Source organism: Tupaia chinensis, unplaced genomic scaffold, assembly GCF_000334495.1.
Source record: "Tupaia chinensis unplaced genomic scaffold, TupChi_1.0 Scaffold000081_1, whole genome shotgun sequence".
NCBI classification, from domain to species: Eukaryota; Metazoa; Chordata; class Mammalia; order Scandentia; family Tupaiidae; genus Tupaia; species Tupaia belangeri.
The window spans coordinates 6,521,582-6,542,980 of NW_006159542.1; positions in this window are offsets into that span (position 1 = coordinate 6,521,582).

Sequence of the window (21,399 nt, forward strand, 5' to 3'; positions counted from 1 at the left end):
CTCCATGGCAAACAATGTTTAAAAAAAAAAAAAAAAGAGTTTTGACACTTTACAATGAGATTAAGCCTCCATTATCATTTATTTAAAATGCTTCTCCCCCCCCCAAATTTATTTGCCAGAGAATGCATGTGGTCATCAGAGAGACCACAGCAGTTTGTTGATTAAATATTCACCAGTTCAGGCAACATCTCTAGCTAGGACAGAAAGGAACTTTGTTCTGACTCTTCAAGACATTAGGATTTGAAGAGCTCCTGTGCTCAGGCACACATTCCATCTCAAAGAGACATTTTAGAGACATTCTTCCATAGTATGTGTGAGGTATAAATTCTGGTGCGCCATTTGATAATAGCTACCGAATATATAAAAGAGTACAATCTGCTGATGGAACAGTTACATTTCTGTGAAGAAAAGAACAGGCCCAACAATACCAGAAACCATATGGAAAATTGACGTGTGGTTCTCAGGTCTACTTGTTTCCAGGTGTACTTGTTCATTTCCATGCTCTTGCTGACTGGGTAAGGATGGGAGAATCACTGCATGAGATCCTGTTAAAGGTATTGGTCCTTCTCACTCTCCCCACATGAAATACATAAATAAATGAAAGTGAGAGAAAAGATAATAAGACAGAAATTTTAAGCATGCATTTATACAGCAATCTTCCCTGTGTGTGCTTTGAAAAATAATAGTAAGAAAGCCCTGTTGTATGACAGGGTGCTAATGTGCTCTTGAAGACAAGCTATATGCCACATGGCGACCATGGTGAGGACAAACTCCTGGCTTGATCATGTGTGAGTGAGCAGTATCTGACAGCCTGGAGGGCTGGAAAAGGGGTTGGATGTTGACCCAACCCTAGAGAGGATGGTCTTCTTTCTCCCTTTCACACTCTCAGTTGTGCATTTTGTCATGGATAACAAAAATATACCATAATCTAAAAATAATAATAAAAATTATAGTAAAAAGTAGAAATGTGAAAGTTATAAATAATATAATTAGTAAAATATCTTATCATACAATGAAATAAAATGCAGCCATATTAAAATAATGACTGGCATTTATTGACATAAAAAGGTCTAACAGTCCAGTCAAAAGAAATCTCAAGAACTATGTAGACAATACTGATTATATCCTTATCTTTAGAATGGAGATTCTCTGAGGAAAAAAATTATATAAAATCTACTTTGGGGCTGAAGGTTCACTCAGTACTAAGAAGAAATACTCTGTGAGGCTGGTCTTTGCTTCTGGAGATGTCCCTGAACATGCCAGGAAGTGCCTGCCTGTGATCCAGGGCTGGCTGAGAATGGAGGTGGAGCAAGCTGTCAAGATTCTATTGGGGGTACTGTCTCTCTCTCTCTCTCTCTGTATTTTTCTCTCATGGAAGAAATAAAATTTTCAAAAGCTCTTATATCTTTCATTGTGGTTGGCTTTTGATAGAGGAGTGAAAAATAACCTTTGTTATCTTCTTCAAATATTTTAAGTTCTTTAAATTTTATTTTTTAATAATAACAAATAACATTTACTGGGTGCTAACAATATGAAAAATAACGTATTTACCTCTCTGTAATTATCATAATAATACCTATTTTTAAATTATGTAATTTGAGATTCAAGGAAGTTGATAATTTTCCCAAGGGAATGGCAGAGTTAAGATTTAAGTAGATTTTCCAATTATGTAAAACCTATGCTCCTATATGCAAGTCTATACTATAAAAAATTAAAATAACAATTTTGACATAAAAAGTATGCTTATACAATAGCAATAAAATAATTTTAAAATTTCGCTTTATAGAAAATTCACAGGTATTTGTGTAGTCTATCAGTATATAATATATTAGATTGTGTTTTAAGTTTTTATTTGTTTGTCTTGAGGTCAAGACTTTTATTTTTAGATACATTTGTTTCCTTACTTCTGATATTTATGCCTTTCAACAGATACTTAGAATATATGTTGTCTATTTATTCAGCTCCTAAGACTACAAATTGTTTAGCATCTAAGATTTCATGGGACTTTTTGAGATGTAGAATATGTGGTTTAATGGTGGTTTGGTTGTTTATTTTTGTAGAAGAATTTCTGGATTGTCAAGTGTCGAAGCTCAAGAGGTTTAATTGCAATTTAACTTCTAAGCCACAACCTTCAGTTGTATTTGTCACTTTGTAAGAGACAGCACTGCTTCCCTGAGAGCCATAAATGGCTGCCCTATTGGGGTATTTACCATGGCTTGCCTTTTTGTTTAGATGTCTTCTTGGACTGGAATTTGGATTTATTCTATTGACTACTGTATCCTTAGAAATTAAATATTCAGCTTCATAAATCCGGTTGTTCATAGGGTCAAAAGGCCCTCAAGATGTTCATATGAATGTGAAGTGCCTCTCCAGCACCACCTCTCCCCCTCATCAAACTAGTTTAAAAATATAGTTGGTTTCTGCAATCTATACCCCCCCAAAAAAGAAAGAAAGAAACCTATCTCTTGGAGAAGGCTGTTGGGTGCACCTTTGTTTATCTTAGAGATGAAGGTAACTTTTCACTTTTTGTTCTAAAGAAAGCTTAGAACTAGAATAGTAATTTGAAGGGTTTGTCCTCAGCCTGGAGAATAAGAATTTCAAATAAGTAATGTTCATTTTAAGCAGAATATGTATAACTTTCAGGGATGATGATTTTATTTGATTTTAAGCTTTTAGTTTTTCTTTTCTTTTCTTTCCCTCCCCCCTTTAAATTTGGTATAGAGTGTATGTGCTTGCTGGAGAGAGAGACAAAGAAAGGGAAAAGGAGAAAGCACCTCCCAGGGGGGATTACCACACTGCATTCCTTTCTCCCCCAGTCTCCTCTTGAGATTGCGAGCTTGCATGCACATGTGCTCAGTATGTTTTCCAAGCCACTGGATCTGGGACTTTAGCCCTCAGTCAGCTATGTAGGATTCATCTATCTGAACCAACATGCCATTGGCTGACCTAAGTTTTTCATTTTTCTAGTGAGTTAAGAGATTATAGACTGGAGTCAGTAGGTGGCATAGTGGTTGGGGCATTGGACTCCCAGGTAACTGACTGCAGTTCAGGTTCTGGGCAGCGTGACTTGAAGCTCACAGTGGGCAGGTGTGCGTGCATGCCCAAAATCTTGAAGGGAGAATGAGAGAGAAGGGATTGCGGTGCGGCCATCCACCATCTGCCCTGGAGAGTGATTTCTTGCTTTCTGTATCTCTGCCTCTTTGGGGAGCGCATGCACCTGTAGCAAAAATCTCTCTAATATAAAAGAAGAGAAAGTGAGAGACTATAGACTGAGAACTTAGATTTGTAAAAGGTGACTTGAGAAGTGACTCTTCCATGACACCTCAAGAAAAAAGGAATAAACTAGAAACTAGGGAGAACAATCCCCATAAGGGATGTCCTGTGAAGAGGTATTCTGTGTTCTTTCTCTCTCTCTCTCTCTCTTTCTACACATACACGCACACACACACACACTATACACACACACACACACACACACACACACACACATATAGTGTGTTATAGGAATCTGAAAGTGGTAACTCTTCCCATACTTGAGAATAAAGAGAGAGCTTTCCCAGCAGAGAGCAAAATGGTGGCAAAATAGTCAGATGAGATGGAGAAGTTGAGGATGTTGACTAGGAGTGAGAGGTGAAGAGCCCGATCAAGACAGATTTATTGAATATACAACTGCTTTTCTGGGAGTCTAAGAAATACAAAGAGAATAGGCAAGTCTTCCTGCTACACAAGATTAAGTCTCGGATTATGTTACTTAAACATAAAAGGGAAGTGCTTCAAGAAGAATAAGATTCTTGAGGACACTTAGATAACTTATTAAGAAAATTTAAATTTTCTATGGCATAAAGAAAACAAGGAAGACGTTGTTCCACAGTTAACTGAGATAGTTATTCCTGAAGTCAGTATATCTTTACCACAATTATTTGATTTCATCTTCTCAAACCTATAATAACTAAAATGTTTTTGAGAGAAGGTATTTCAGAAGACCTACCTTAATCCATAAAGCTAATGTCATCCAAGCACAATGGAGCTCCAGCTCCATCATAGAACTGATCTTGCAGATCAAGGCTGGCCCTTGCATTTTGAATATAATTAAATAATTTTTATGCATTTCTGAGAACAAATTGCAAACAGATATCCCAAGGACACATCACCAGCTTGGAAACAATAGCTGGAAATATTAGCCAGGAGAATGTTTTAGACACATATGTTGGAATGGACTAGCCATAGGCACAAGTCTCTGAGACCAATATGGTACACTCAAAACCTGGAGAAACAGGAGCAAAGGAACAATCCCTCTCAGAGTCTTTTTGGCTATGAACATATGTGACAATCACAATGTAGTCCCATCCCCTCAAAAAATTGTTTCCTGAGGCAAAGGCAAGGGTCTGAATGGGAAAGAGAGATGATTAACGTTCCAACTGATAAGATTTCCAGAGTGGAAGGTTAGCTTTCGGGTTCTGTTTCTGCCACCTTGACATCCTCCTCTGCCACTCACTCCTTGATTGATGCAATACCTGTAGCCAACAGAGACCCCAACAGGGAAAGCCATTTTCTCACCTGTCTGGACAACATCATCATCTATAGGTGTCCAGCTCTCAGACATACCATTCCACCAGTGTGTGATCTGAAATTATGTCTCCAGGTCCTGAACAACTAAGGGAGACCACAGATCCAAAGCTTTGGAAAGAGAGGGAAGGCTGGGGACAAGAGGCATCCTTTCCAGAAGGAAAAACGAATTCCTTCTGAAGACTTTATCTGATCTGAGCCCATTAATATTATTTTCATCTTGCAAGACTTTTGTTAATGGAGCTCAGTCAACTTGACATTTTCTTATGCTTTACTGTTTTAATTCTTCTGTATGAAATCCCGGCTATTTATGTGACTGTTTATAGAGGATTGACTAAATAAAAGTGACTTTTAATATGTATAATGACTAACCTACTTGGTTTTAAACCACAACTGAAAGATATGTATGAAAGTTAAATTACATATACTTATAAATATGTATGTGTATATATATATATATGTGTGTGTGTGTGTGTGTGTGTGTGTGTGTGTGTATGTGTGAGTTTCACAGTGTCCTGTTTCACTACTGTACCATCTCACCCCAAAGAAACACATTTTAATTTTATATCTTTTTAAAGAATTATTTTTATTTAAATTTATTTATTTGTTTTTTTGTTTGTTCATTTATTTTAATTTGATGAAAGAGGGACAGAGCAAGAGAGAGGGAGAAAGTGAGAAAACAGGCTACCAGGTCCAGGACTCAAATCACGGTCTGCCATGTGGGAGTCCAACGCCCTTAACCACCGTGCCACCTGCCGGTCTCTATTTTATATCTTTATATAAAGGAATAGGAATGTTTACTTGTTACTGTTACCATTCTCATTTAATATATAGGGCAAAAGTGAAAATTACTCTAGTCAAGAGCTTGAAATGGGGCAAAGGTGGCAATATTCCAGGTTGAATGAAATGGAAGCTGTTTTTGCAGGGAAAAGGTATTCATGCATGGGTCCCATAGTACACTGGTTAGGTGCTGTGGAAAATAAGGTGGATTCCACATCGCTAACCAGGATTTATGTCCCAGTGAGAGTGTATGTCCAGGACCTGACAAAATGGAAAGTTGGGGTTATACAGTAAGGGGTTCTCTCTCTCTCCCCCTTTTTGTCTTGCATGCACATGTACATGCACATCTTCTGGCATACAAAAAGAAAAAAAAAGTACCCATAAAATCTACAAGTAGGGAACCAGCAGTTAGCATAATGGCTATGTCGCTGGACTCCCACATAGTCAACCGCGGTTCGCGTCCTGGACCCGGTGGCTTAAAACTCATGCTGGGCGCGTGTGTGTGCATGCCCAAGATCCTGAGAGGAGAATGGAGGAGAAGGGGTTGCAGCGTGGCCATCCCCCCCGGGGGGGGGATTTCTCTCTTTCTGTCTCTATGTCTCTCTCTGTGTGTCTGGTGAGCGCACACGCCCTATAGCAAAAACCTCTCAAAAAAAAAAAAATCTACAAGTAGAACTACTGTATGACCCCTTAATCTCATTCCTTGATTTTTACTGAAACTAAAAACACGCAGTCAGAAAGACATTTGCACATCCATGCTTATTACAGCATTGTTTACAGTTGTTAAGATATAGAGTCAACGTAAATGTCCAATAACTGATGATTTGATTGAAAAAAATGTGGCATACATATATTATGGGATAGTTCACTATAAAGAAAAAAATGAGACCCTTTTATTCTAAGCAAAATGAATTAATGTAGAAAATTTAAAGTTAAGCAAAATAAGCCAGACTATGAAAGACAAACATTGTATGTCTCTGCTGAATATATATCCTATATCTGCTTTCTGTGGCATAAAGCGAAAGATGAAAAAATGCAAAAGTAGCAAAATCAAGTGTAGATACCAGCGACTATATGGGAGTGGGGTAGATAGTAGAGAGTGTGTGAGAACATCGCAGGGGGAAAAAACACACACACACACACACACACACACAACTTTTAAAAGACTCAAGAATGTAAAGTTCTTTAATGAAAACAATGTCTCTGGTAATGTCCTTGTCTTGATTATTATTCACTGCATGCATGCTTTGAAAAACCTTATGTTATATACTATAAAGATATACAATGATTAAACATAAATAAGAAATTATAAAATAATTTTGCTTAAAGTAGCAGACAAATTTGGCCTCTGTGCTGGGCTTGAAAATACAGCGGTTAGAGAAATATGCTTCTTGTTCCCAGGGACATCAGCGTCTCATTGGAAACTTTCAGAGCAGGAAATGACAGGAGATTAATACAATATGGTAAGTGATATTAAAGTAGAAGAATGAGTTGCTGGAAGAGCCCTGTGAAGGCCAGTCTTTCCATTTGGGGCAAATATGGTACAGCAAGGGAGACTTCAAAGTGGAAGGTGACAACCGAAAGAGTTTTGTATTTACTCTGACTAGTTATTAAAGTGCAGGTGGGATACAAGTTGTATGAGTATGAAATTTTTTTTTTTTTTTGCAGAGGTTTTTCACTATAGGGCGCGTGCACTCGCCAGAGAGACAGAGACAGAAAGATAGCGAGAAATCACCCCCCCAGGGGGGATGGCCACGCCGCAATCCCTTCTCCTCCATTCTCCTCTCGGGATCTTGGGCACGCACGCACACGCGCCCGGCATGAGTTTAAGCCACCGGATCAGGGACGTGAACCGCAGTCGACTACATGAAGTCCAGTGGCATAGCCATTACGCTAACTGCTGGTCCCCTTGTATGGAATAGTTTCGATGAGGTGACTGTTGAGAGATAAAGCTCAACAGGATCAAGTATGAGAGTCTGGAGAACCATGTGTTTTCAAAAATTTGAACTTTACTTTAGGGCAATGGAGAGTTATCAATGACTGGGTGAGATTTATGTGCTTGTACATTTATTCATCAGGTGTTTGTCATGGAGTACTTTTTAATTAAGAAATATTTATTCAACACATGAACACATTTAAGTACTGGAGTCCAAGCAGGAAACAAGACAAATAAATATAAAACAACAACAACAACAACAAAAACAAACAAACAAACAAAAAAAACAGAGAAAACTTTCTTCCTCAAAGGAGCAGATGTTATTTTATATGTGATGAACAGGGAAGCCTTCGCTGGAAAGGATTATAAGGAATACCATTTTCGATGTATTCAGTTTGAAATCTTGATTGGATATCCATGCATAGAAGATAAATGGACAGATATTAAAGTCCTTTTTGGGGGGATATGAGGTCTGGATATATATATTTGAGAGTTCATAGTCTGCAGAGGATATTTAGAAATAGAAGAATGAATGGAAACACTGACAGAGTAAGTGTAAGACATTGTTTTGAACACCTTACACTATAACAAAATAAATTAATAGAATAATGCTATAAAAATAATAAATAAAAATTTCACACTGATTTCTAGAGGCAGGTGGCGAACAGAGTAAAGGAAAGCCTGTTAGTTAACAGGCTATTTCACAATTATTAGGAGACATCTCATCTTGAGTTCGTGGTTGGCAGTGTGGATGGAGAAAATATTTGGGAGACACTAAGAAGGCATAATTCTCAGAAGTAGGCAGTTGCTTAATTGCTTCAATATGCTTCATTCAAAAGATGATTTTTTAAATTTATTTTTTTTAATTTTTATTTTTAATTAATTAATTTTACATTCATTCACTTAGCACAGTCACAGAATGCAAAATGTGATTTTCCATCTAGAATATACTACATAGTGGCTTAATCATACACGTGATCATCAATAATTTTCCATTTCTAGTTTCATATATAAAGGAAACTAGATCATATATATATAATATATAGAGAATATATATAGTATATATATATAGAGAAAATATATATAGAATATATATATTACATATATATGCATATACATATGTGTATGTGTGTGTGTGTGTGTGTATATATATTTCCACCCTATTTCTTTTTTTTTTTTTTTTGTAGAGGTTTATGCTATAGGGCGCGTACGCTTGCCAGGCAGACAGAGAGAGACAGAGAGATAGAAAACAAGAAATCACACATACCGCAATCCCTTCTCCTCTATTCTCCCCTTGGGATCTTAGGCACGCACGCACATGCGCCCGGCGTGAGTTTAAGCCACTGGGTCCGGGACTTGAACTGCGGTTGACTATGTGGGAGTCCAGCAACATAACCATTACACTAACTGCTGGTCCCTATTTCCACCCTATTTCTCACCCTCTACCATGTCCCACCTATCTCCCACACTATCTCTGTTGTCTATAGTGGCTTTCCATTCATTTTCCCCACATTTTATTTATTCACAAAATATTTTAAATAATCTACTTTCAATAGCAAAGTCAGCTGATACATACACATCTGAGAAGACATGTCTGAATTTAGGCGTAAAAATCTGAGTAGAATGAATATATAATAAAGTAACACCTAGCTAATGCTATATAGCTTACTGTGATCATTAAGTAGGTATTTTTTGGAACCAGCAGTTGGCATAATGGCTATGTCGTTGGACTCCCATGTAGTAGACGACAGTTCGAGCGAGTCCTGGACCTGGTTGCTGAAACTCACGCCGGGTGTGTGTGTGTGTGTGCATACCCAGGACTCCAAGAGAATGAAGGAGAAGGGATTGCAGCGTGACCATCCCCTGGTGGGGGTGGTGGTGATTTCTAGCTTTCTGTCTCTCTGTCTTTCTGGTGAGCACACACACCCTATAGCAAAAATCTCTCCAAATAAATAAATAAATAAATAGATATTTTTTAGTGTATTTTTTAACTTCATGAAAAGCAGTTTCAACATTAATAAATCAAAATCAAAGAAATGCTCAGATGGCTTTGTTTAAAACTTAAAGCCAGTAAACAGGTTAGGATTCTGTTCAAATAGTAGATACATAAACCAATCGGTAGCTCAAGACAAGACAAAAATCCTTAAATCTGGAAAACAAAGCCTAGAAGAAAATCAGTAATGTTTTAGTCAAAAGCCATAAGATTCTATTTAACCAGTTTAGTCTCATGTACTTCATCTATCTTCTGTTGTGGTCCAGTCTTACTGATTAAATTCTGGGATATAATATTCAACTCCAGACTCGTTCCTACTATTAAGCTGACCATTTTCTTAGTTGTTTTTGAACTCTTATTTCTGTATGTCTGTATTTAGTTCTGGTATAGTACTCCCTTGAGAACTTCTTGGAGAGCTGGTCTGGTGTTGGTAAATTCTTTCAGGTTTTGTTTATCTGAGAATGTCCTTGTCTTTTCTTCCCATGTGAAGGATAATCTTGCCAGGTACAGTATTCTTGGTTGAAATTGCTTTTCCCTTAACACTTTGAATATATTTTTCCATTCTTTCCTCGCTCGCATTGTTTCCGATGAGAGGTCTGTAGTAAGCCTGGTGGGATATCCTTTGTCAAAAGACTCTTTAATAGCTTTGGTCCTTAAAGAAATAGACAGTGAGAAAAAGTTGTAACTCTTAGATCTGACCTCAAATATAATTCCTGCTCTGTTAAGTAACGTCTTTGTAGCCTTGGGTAGATTTTTAATTTTTCTGCTTTTCTTTGTCTTTGAATGAGATATCTAATGCTTCACAATATTCTTATGGAGATTAATAGTGAAATTGTATAGTAGCTCCTAGCAGGGTTAGTGTGGAGTGCTTTGCAGGTATGGTTCATTGGCTGGGTCCCTGCCTATTAGACTGATAAAAGATGTATTAACTAAAGAAAAATAAACAGAAATGTATTAACATACACATTGCACATACACAAAGATGTGAAGGAGTGGAAAAGATAAAGTACTAGGTGATGATTAACTCAAAGGGGTGATTAAGTCTTGAGCTTATATTTCATTGAACAAAGAACAACAGAGCCAGCAGGTGATGGTGGTTGAGGTGCAGTCAACTTGGCTGATGGCATGGTTTAAGTCCCAGACCCAGTGGCCTAAGAAACTTATGAGGAGTATACGCCTGTGTGCCCAAAATCCTGAGAAGAGAATGAAGAAGATGTTGCAACAAGGCCAAATACCTCAGGAGTGATTTCTGTTTCTCTCTGAGTATCCACGCCCTATAGCTAAAAACAATAAGAAAACAAAAACAATAAATTTGTAGAAAAGTGTCAATTGTTTTCAAATCAAAATAATCAGTATGTCAGGGTAACATATTCTGTAGCCTTTCACAGTCATTTGGAAAGTGCTACTTTTTTGTTTATCTAATTTAAAAGCTTAAAGAAGAAATTTTAAAATAAAAAAGAGCTAAGCTTATAACTAAAAATAAATATTGAGTAAATAAACATTTGACATAGTCATGGTTGGATTCAAGCTTCTCAGAGCTGTGTTTCTCTTCATCTTTCACCTAAGATAACTCTAAACTCTTGTCAGCCTGATTTTAGATCTATTGGTTTTGTCATCAGATTATAGACAGATAATTCAAGAGACTGAGAAAGTAAAAACAATCTGTTATTTATTTGGTCCTCTAGATGTTTTTGTTTGTTTGGTTTTTGTTTGTTTGTTTGTTTGTTTTGTTTTAATTTCTACCTCAAGACCAGTATCTATTAACTGTCCCATATCCGTATCCTTCTGATAGAGATATGGCCCTCTGATAACTGGCAAACTCAGTAGAAGCAATGTCTCTTTTCCAAAATATTCAGCAAAATTTCCTGAAATGTCTCTCCTTGGTCTAGCCCTTGGGTATGTTATAACCTTAACCCTAAACAGAGGGATGGTTACACTCATTTACCAAAGACTAGGATCAGTTCTCCCAGAACCTTATAGAGTATGATTAAAGGAAGAATGCGGAAGCAAAACATTAGATCCACTACTCTATCTTTTGCTATTTGATTAGTCTTATAAATATATCAATGTTCTAGTCATCAGCTCTAATTCTAGCAGCCATGATGGATTTTATGATGATTCAAAGACTATAACAACCTGCAAATTTCTTGAAAACAGTAAACTGTACTTGAGGAAAGTTAGGTATACATACCTAATCCCTCCTACGACTCCTCACCCTTGCCAATGCACACACCCTTCTTGGTAGCCTTCCACAGTTATTCATCAAAACAATTTTGTGGGGCCAGCTGTGGTGGCACCATGGTAATATACTGCTCTGTAATGCCAAAACTAGAGGGAAAAGTCCCAGGTGATTGAGACCTTTGTATCCAAAGGTCTCCCTGTACATTCTGGATGTGCATGCGCATGACTGTAATCCCAGCTAGCTGATGGATACTGCTGTAGGTTTCTCTCAAGTTCTCTCTCTCAAAAGAAATAAATAAGTAAACTTTTTAAAATACTAAAATCCTCAAAATGTATTTCATGGTAAAACAAGATATACATTTCAGTTCCATCCAGTCTTTTAACCATGCAAGATTGAACTACTGTAGTTAACTGCAGGATAAATAAAGGGATTCCTAAGGCCATAAGCACGCATGACAAATTAACAGGCGCATGGCTCTAGGACAGGAGGGAGCTTCCCACCCAGGCTGAATCACCGGCTCACTGGTGGGAACAATTTATTTGATGCAAATGAAAAACCAAACATTTATAAATTAGCTAAACAAGAAGCTCAGGAGGAGAGCTTCTGGGACTTGGAAAAAAATATTTTATTCTTCACGGGAATTAGAGAATTGGAAATCTGTCAGGACTCGGGGCATGTACACATCTGGTGTGTGCTGCTGGGACATTTAGTTCATGGGCTTTTGTTCATGGCCTTGCTCTCTTGCCACTAGAAAGTCTTTCCTCTAATGTCAGAAGGACATATTGGAGCCGTCAATCATACTCCAGAATATGCCGTCAATCATACTCCAAGTGACTGCAATAGTTAGTGAATAGATTTTTCCACTTCTGTTTTTAAGTAAACTTTTTACTTTAGAATAATTTCAGATTTAAGAACAACTGTCAAAATAAAGCTGAATGTTCCTGTAGACCCGTCAACCAATTTTTCCCAATGCTAACATCTTACAATACCATGCAAATTTATCACAACCAAGTAACCCATATTGGTTCATTATGGTATGAAAGGAAAGCAGTCCAGAGCAGTTTGTGGAATACAAGGTTCATTTAAATCTTAAAGGCCTCTGAAAACCAAAGCCTGAGTCTTTGCTTACACCCCACATCCATAAGGGTGATTGCATGAATAGACGTGTTTTCATTTACAATAAGTAAGCTGTGATACTGCAAATGGATCATGTCAATAGATTTTGCAATGTGACCCACTCTCACTCTTTCTTCTTCCCATTATTCTTGAGTTCATGATGTAAAGATAAGGTATAGCCAATCTCTTGCCTGCATTGTTTTAAATAAATATAAAGTCTTAATAATGTGAAATCTTAACAATTTGTAACATCCCTTCTTCAGATCTTTCTCTTTGATATGTACATCCACTTTCTAGGCTGACATTTTGATGAGCACATGGGAAACTAGAAATTTGCTCATCTGAGCCTAATCTCTGGCTCCAATAAACCACTTTTATTCACTCGTTATGCCCTGGCCTTCTCTTTAGATAGTCTGGCTGCCCTGAGCCTTCGTGGGCCTTACCAAGGTGCACTTAGGTGGCAGGTAGCAGGGCGAGGACAGAGGAGGATGGGGACAGGCTTGCCCTGTATCCTTGTGTTACATTTTATAATACACGTGTTCTCTTGGGGTTTTCAGGTTCAAGCAGTCTTGATGGTATTTATAAAACACTTTACGCTCTAAATATAGTCTGTTAATTCAGGTCAAAAAAAAAAAAAAGATTGACACCTGTCAACTAAATTGAAGACATTATTCAGATATGGCTAATATGTACAGGGAAGTCTTTTTTCCTGGTCTGGAATTCAATCCAGGATACCACATTTCATTTCTTCTTAGTTGCCTTTGGCTATGACAGTTCCTGTCTTGTCTTACTTTTCATCCTTTGACAATTTTTGGGAGTACCAGGCATTTTGTGGACTGAATCTTGAGTCAGGTTTGTCTAATATTTGTCTCATGATTACACTAAAGTTATGGATTTAGAGGAAGAATTCCTCAGAGGTGAAGTGTCTTTTGAGAAAGAAATTCAGTTCAGAACAATTCATAGAATTTAAGGTCCATTGGAATTTGGCCCAAGAAAGACATGAGCTCAATGCTTTCATTATACTTACGTCTATGGGGTTATTGCCCCCAAGGCATGTTTTAGTTTTTAGTAAACAAACTGATGCTACAAGTGTTAGATATGGTCTCCACTCTACCTTTAATATTATGTTCTTGGAATTCATAGTATAAAAATACAAGGCACAGCCAAATCAGTTGCCTGTGAAATTTTTGATGGGCCAATGTAAATTCTTTTAAGATCCCCTCTTCTTACCCTTCTCTCTGTTATATAAACTTGCCTTCTCAGTAGTGCATTCTTTCTGGGCACTTACAATCTGTGTCACCCAGTCATCATTCTTGGCTCTTCTTGGCTTATATAAACTTCATTTGCTTCACTTACTGGGCCTCAGTCTCCCTTTTTAGGTTGACACCTTTTTATCACATGAAATCAGCAAGTACTTTTATTAGCATGGCCTCTGACTGGTAACATTAAATTAATAATTCAATTAAGAAAGTGTTTACCTGGCATTTTCTTTGTAAAGTTGTTGTTGTTCCCTTTTCTCTACTCTCCATATTGGATGTGAATCACCAAGAACAGACAACAATCAGAGGGTTGATGGTGATGAGTGGGCATGGTAGAAGAAATTGCCTGCTTCTGCTTCCTTCCTTCCTTCAATTTATTTATTTATTTAAATTCCTAGAGGGTGCATGGGCTCACCAGAGAGGCAGATATAGGAAGGGGGAAGAAAAAAAATCACCTCCCAATGGACTGTGATTGCACTGGAATTCCTTTATCATTTTTCCACTCTTTCAGGATTTGGGGTATGCACACATGCATGCCTGGCATGTGTTTCAGGCTACCAGGACTTGGATTCCAACTACATTCAGTCATGTGGGCTCTGATTCCCTTAATCACTAGGCTATGAGGCAGACCCAACTTCTAATTATGTTGTAATGACAATCCGTTGTACAAACAGAGTGAAGTTTTTTAAATAAAACAAAATAAGAGCAAGCAAGCAAATAAAAAGAACAAATGACATTAGGCAACTCTTTTGCCTAACACCTTTTAATGGTTTCCCATTGTCCTGAAGAGAAAGATAAAATCTTACCCACTCTGTGTCATCCACCTGGGATATACAATATCCTTCTTTCTTCCCTTTGAGACACATGGACTTCCTACTCCTCTAACCCCTATTAATTTCAAAGATATAATTATAAATTATCACAACTTATACATTTTAATTCTATATTTAATTAATCAGTGTCTTCCTTCTCTATTAATCCATAAAGATTATATAATCAGGGCCTGTGTATGTTTGTCCATCAGTTATACAGCTCTTAACACAGCAGAAAAACATATGAACAACAGAAACTAGTTCTGGACGGAGCAGAAACAAGTTGTTACAAAATGGAGACACCACCACTCACAGTATTGTTGAAAATAATAGCTGTTAGAGAACCATTTTCAGACCTGAATTTTCAGAAAAATATGCTTCAAATCATACTGCAGAATTATATGATGAGGGCACCTCTGTTCCTGCTACTGGGCTAGGGAGTATTCTACTGTTTATAGAAAGTCACTGGAATTTGACTTCAATGGCACTACCACCACCAAATGGATGCCTCTCAGACCACTGTTATCAACAAAAGGGATTCTGTGTGGTGTTTTTTTGCATGATTGCTGACCTCCCCCTCACAGTTTAGCATGGCCGAATCTCACAGGTGGATGTGTGTAGGGATAAAGCAATTTCCTCTCCCTCAGGTTTCTTAAAAATCCCTGACAAAAGGCAGATTAGTAAAAGACATACAGATTTGTTTTAATATATATATATATATATATATATATATTTGTATATGGGAACCATACAATAGGAACTCAAAGAGTAACAGATGATTAAGGCTTTAAATACCTGGTTTCTGACCTCCACCACAGGCTTGAGGGTCAGCGGCAGAGCAGTCTGGAGAAATGGATTGATTTCATTCTACCTTTCATGATATTGGATCCAGTATGTTAGAAATTCCTGAGAACACAGTGTGGGAATTTAAAGATTCTGAATAGATAGAAAATATAAAAATTGTCCCATTCACTAGCATGTAATAGATTCTCAATAGATATTTGTCAAGGGAATGAAGGATCGTAGAATTAGCATGCCTAGCAAGTAAAAATACAGAATTCCCAGTCCATTTTGAATTTCAGATAAACAATGAGTGCGTTTTAAATTCAAGTAAGTCTCACATAATTTGGTACATATTTATACTAAAAATTTACTTATGGTTTATCTAAATTTCAAACTTACCTGGTATATCCTCCAAGGTAACCCTAGAAATAAAGGAAGGCAGAAAGAAACAAAGGAAAAAAGGGAAGAAGATATAACTAAGTTTCTGCCATGTAATTTTTGATTCATCTGACTCCAGATTTACTAAGAAAACATCTGAGTATAATTCGACATTTCATAAGGAACTAGCCACTGGGAAAGAATAGCTGGATGGACTGTCTGGAATTTCTCACTGTTAACGGACAAATTGGCTTTTGACTAAGATGCGGTGTATCCTGTAGCTTGGTACAGGAAAGGCGTGTCCTGATGTCAGGGACAGTCATATTCCAGTCCATGTGACAGTTTTATTTTGCAACATAAATTAATAAATTAAATTTCCAATGTTATACTCTATCCTGAGAATTTAGTTACTATGACTCCAACCTTGAAAGATGAATCTGCTCTTTTTATTTAATCATTCAAAAATAATTATTTTTATTTAACTTTATTTATTTAATTAATTTATTTTAATTTGACCAGAGGGGGACAGAGAAAGAGAGAGAGAGAGAGAGAGAGAGAGAAAATGAGAAAGCAAGTCACCAGGTTCGGTACTTAAACCGCAGTCGGCTATGTGTGAATCCAGCACCCTTAACAACCACACCACCTGCCAGTTCCTATTTTATTTTAGTTTTACATTCAATTGCTATATATCATTACAACATACAAAGTGAATTTTCCTAGCATAAATACACTGAATATTAGTCTAGTCAAAGATATTACCATACACGTCATCATCCACAGATGATATGTTGGATGGATGGATAGATGGATGGATGGATATGGATATGCCCGGGTTGGGAAATGCCAGGCTCTAATTGTGTCAACAATGTTTTATGTATTAAATCAGGTGGTAGGTATATGGACTTGTCAACCTAAGAAGAAGACTGAGGCATAGCAAGTGAAATAAAAATGATTATTTAAACCAAGGCTGAGGACGATTCATCTGTACACGCAGCATCCAAGCTGTCCTGAGCAGTGTGTACCCACGTTTTACAGACTTCAGGGTAATTTTAAAGGCAAAAGTCATAAATAAGGAGCAGGAAAAAGTAGTTTCTGTTCAGATACTCTGGAGTAAATAATTCCCTTTGGCAGATGGATATTCCTGGGAGAAAGACAATAGCTTCTGACAGAACTCTGTCCAGATGTGTTGATACTCTTCAATCTTCCTTCCTGCGTGTGAGCTTTGTTAACGAAATCTCAGGAAGAGAATCTGAAGGTAATTGTTTTCTTTTCTGGCAAGTCTAATCTACAGGCTGATAATGGAACATCACATCGGAGCAAGGTCTTTTACTGCCCTTTGGGAGAGAAAGGGGATTAAAAATGATTGAAAGACAATAGGTGGGTTGGTGCACATTCCAGTGTTGGTCACCTTCAATGTGACTGAGTCCAATTTGCCTCTCAGCCCTATTTTAGACATAAATGGGCTCCTCTATTACTTTTTTACAGCGTTAATTTTTGGTAACATTTCATATATCAAAATTTTTCATAATGCATTTTCAAAAAAAATGTAATAAAAGACATTTAAGGTTTAAAGGATGAAGGATTGATTTACTTTTAGAAGATACTTGCTTGGGACCAGCAGTTGGCTTAATGGCTATGTCACTGGACTCCCATGTAGTCGACCACAGTTTGAATCCCAGCATTGGTGGCTTAAACTCACACTGGGCTTGTGTGCATGTGTGCCCAAGATCCTGAGAGGAGAATGGAGGAGAAGGGATTGTAGTGTGACCAGCCCCCCGAGGGGTGATTTCTCGCTTTCTGTCTCTCTGTCTCTCTCTGTCTTTCTGGAGAACGCATGTGCCCTATAGCAAAAACCTCTCCAAAAAGAAAAAAAAAAAAAGAAGATACTTGCTTGTGCTCCGATTAGCTACTGTTTAATTTCCACCTATTTTACACTCCAACAACATTGAATTGATTGGATGGATTTTGAGTTCTATCCCTATTATGCCATTTCTCTTATAGATCCATGCCTAAACTTTGGTTTTTATTTTAAAATGCTTTCCTTTCTCTCTTTTCTCCAGCTATACTCTCTTTACTTTTTTACAAAGATAACCTATCATCATACAATTCAAGAATGTGGTACCTACTGTCAAGCCTTCTCTCAGTCTCTCTTCCCCCACTTACTGAAGTCTGTCCTTCATCCCTGCCTTGTCTCTACCTACATCTCTCCCATCTAGCTGCCTTAGCCCCTCTGTCACTGACACCACCTTGCACTTGATTTTCTTCTTATAGATCTGTGACATCACCAATTGGAAAGTCCTGAGATAAGGAACTGAACCAGATCCATTCCTCTAGCTCAAGTATCAAGCAATTTGTCTGTCCCCTGTTTGCTGAACTGAGCTGACCTCAGAGGGAATTTTTATCTCTAACTCTAGTTTTTTTCCTTAAAAAGTTGCTATACACTTATGCAAGGACACACATGGACACATACACACACACACAATCTTAGAGTAAATTTTCCATCATATATTTCAATTGAAAGCAAAACTTGCTTCTCTATATTTCCAAAACATCAGGGCTAAACAATTCCTTTTCTTAACAGTGGGAAAGCTTAGATCCAGAGAGGGAGTAACCTGCATCACAGTGCACAGGAATGGAGGGCCAATTTAGAGCTGGAATCCAGGTCTCTTCCCCTGGTGCCTGCTGGTGGTGATGATAAATAGGTTGTCAAACTTTCCTGCTGCCATAACTTCTCAGAGAATCTAGATGGATGTGCCTCTGGCTAGCAGAGCTCCTCAGCCAAACCATGTTCAGTGTCCAAGGAGCCACGTCAAAGCTCCCACAGTCAGTGGCCATTAACACAACACTTTCACATATCCCAGTGCCTGGCCTTCCCTGGCTGTCCTGATTCCTTCCAGTCAAAAGTCCCACTGGCAGGCACAGTGAGTAATATCTATGGACATTTGAAAGGCCTTTTCCTTAGAGCCTCATTAGCCTGGAGTACTGGAGGCCTTGACTGAGACTGTCCTTTTCATTTTCTGCTGACCTTAGGTCATTGGTGTGGATGAAAACAGAGGACCTTGCTCCTTGGAAATACTTCTTACTAAAAACAGGTTGCTTTCTTTTTGAACTGCAAATTTCATTAACTAACTGGCATAGCCTTTACATATTTGGCCTCATTATAGGCTGTCCTCCCTCTGCCCCTTCAGAATTTGGAGGTAAGAATGCTTTATCCTTCAGCATTTAGAGCCAAGTTTGAAAGAACTTTTAGGATGACTTTCCATTTCGGGTGGCTGGTTGTCTTCTTTTCTGGAAAGTGCCGTTGTGTTTATTGCCTGTCTTCATTGATGTGTTTGAAGGTATACAACTAATTTTTCACTCCTATCTTTCTCCTTTTTTCTTCTGAGTCTAGAGGAGGACCCTGTCTTTGGGATAGCCCTGTTTCATGCCAAATAGATTGGAAAGTGAGAATTCTTAAAGCTAAGAAGACCTGTTTCAACTTAGTCTGGGTGAGTCCTGCATCTCTGAAAGTGGAGAAAAAAGATTGAGAGGAACATTGACTAAGTAATCACAGTGTTAAAACTAGACTAAAACTAGATTTTCAAGCTACCTATCAAGGCCTTAAAACTCTAAGGAATTGTCAAGCAACAGACTGAAAGAAAGGGCCTCAAATGTTGATAACAGTTATAAAAACTTTCCTACCTTCAAAGGACAGTAACAAGTGTGAACCGACAATCTTCAGAATGGGAAAATATTTTTGTTAATATGCCTCAGACAAGGGATTGATAACCAGAATACACAGGGAACTCAAGTGCCTTATGTGAAAAAAAAAATGATTAACCCAATTAAAAGATGGGAAAATGAAGTGAACAAAAGTCTCTTTAAGGAAGACATATGAACAACCAAAAAGCATATGAGGAAAGGCTCAACATCCCTCATCATAAGGGAGAATATAAAAAGTGATGTGTTGGTGGGGATGTGGTGAAAAGGGAAGCCTCCTACACTGTTGGTGGGAATGTAAACTGGTTCAACCACTGTGGATAACAACATGGAGTTTCCTCAAATATCTACAAATAGAACTACCATTTGATCCAGCAATCCCACTTCTGGGTATCTATCCAAAGGACAGGAGAATGCTCAGTCGGAAAAGTGCTTGCACATCAATGTTTATTGCAGCATTATTCACGATTGCCAAGACATGGAACCAACCTAAATGTCCACAAACAGATGAATGTATTGGAAAAGTGTGGCATATATACTCTATGGAATACTACTCAGACATAAAAAATAACAAGACCTTGGCATTTGATAGAAAGTGGTCAGATATGGAGGATCTATTGGTGAGTGAAGTAAGCCAGGCTATGAAAGAAAGATATTGTATGTATCCACCTAATATATACCAACTATCCGGATTCTATGGTAGAGAACGAAATATTGGAGGACATAAAAGCAGTGAAAATACTTAAGGAGAATAAGATAGTATGGATTGGGGGCGGGATGAAGAGAAGAGGATAGAGAAAGATAGCAAGAGAACAAATAAAGAGGCATGACATTAGTGGGACATAGATATGGCTTATTACCTGCTGATGATGACATGTATAGTATTCTCAACTGGATGGGTCTGAGAAGTATTTCATGATGGGTAAAGTCTTTTTACAAGAAAATGAGAAATAGTGATTGACTGGTTAAAAAAATAATTGGAATAATAATAATAATGTTTGGGAAAAACAATGAAAAGATATTGAATGATCAAGTGGTGATTTTAATGTCTCAGTATTGACTGACATGCATGGTATTCCCTTTTGAAAAAGCTATGTAATACACTGTAAAGTTATATGCAATTCAATGTAATATAAACGAGATTATGATGATAATAAATAAAAATTAAGCAAAAAATAAATTTCCTACCTGTTTATCTTTTCAGATTACCTCTTAGTACTCTCTCTCTATTCCTTTGTTCATTCATCTGTCTATTCTTAAATCTTCATCTGTATTTCCTTTGCTTAAAATTCTTTTTTATTTCTTTCAATGTGTCTTCACAATCCAGCTTGGTGAAGTTCCAAACTCAGCTTCATTAAGTGCTACAAAGTTCTCCTTTTCACTTCCTAAAATGAATACTTTCAAACCTAACTGTTCCTGAATTCCTGGGGAACTTGTTAAACAAAGAAGTCCCTGGTCTACACCTGGGAATTTTCAAATGAGAAGATTGAAGCAGGTGGATACGTTTGCATTTTTAAGGAGCAGGAAAGATGATTTGGGACCACCATTCTACATTTTTCTGTTGTGTAGAAGTGGTGAGAACCCTTATCTCTTAAGGATGAGCTTTTTCTAGGAAATCAGACATAACTCACACCTCCAACTGCCCTTCTTGTCCCAAGTAAAATCTCTGCTTTAATTTTATCCCAAATCCTGTAGGTGTTTTGAGATAGAGAGAAAAAAGCCTGAAAAAAGACCTAGAAAGAGTTAATGATTACTCATATTATTCTAAAATAGCTGTCTTCAAAGTTGAAGGTTTATGAAGACTGGAATCTGTGTTATTCACCTATGTGTCCACAGCACCCAGGACTCTAACAGATGACTCAGGACTTACTGAGTGAGTGAATGAATCTGGTTCC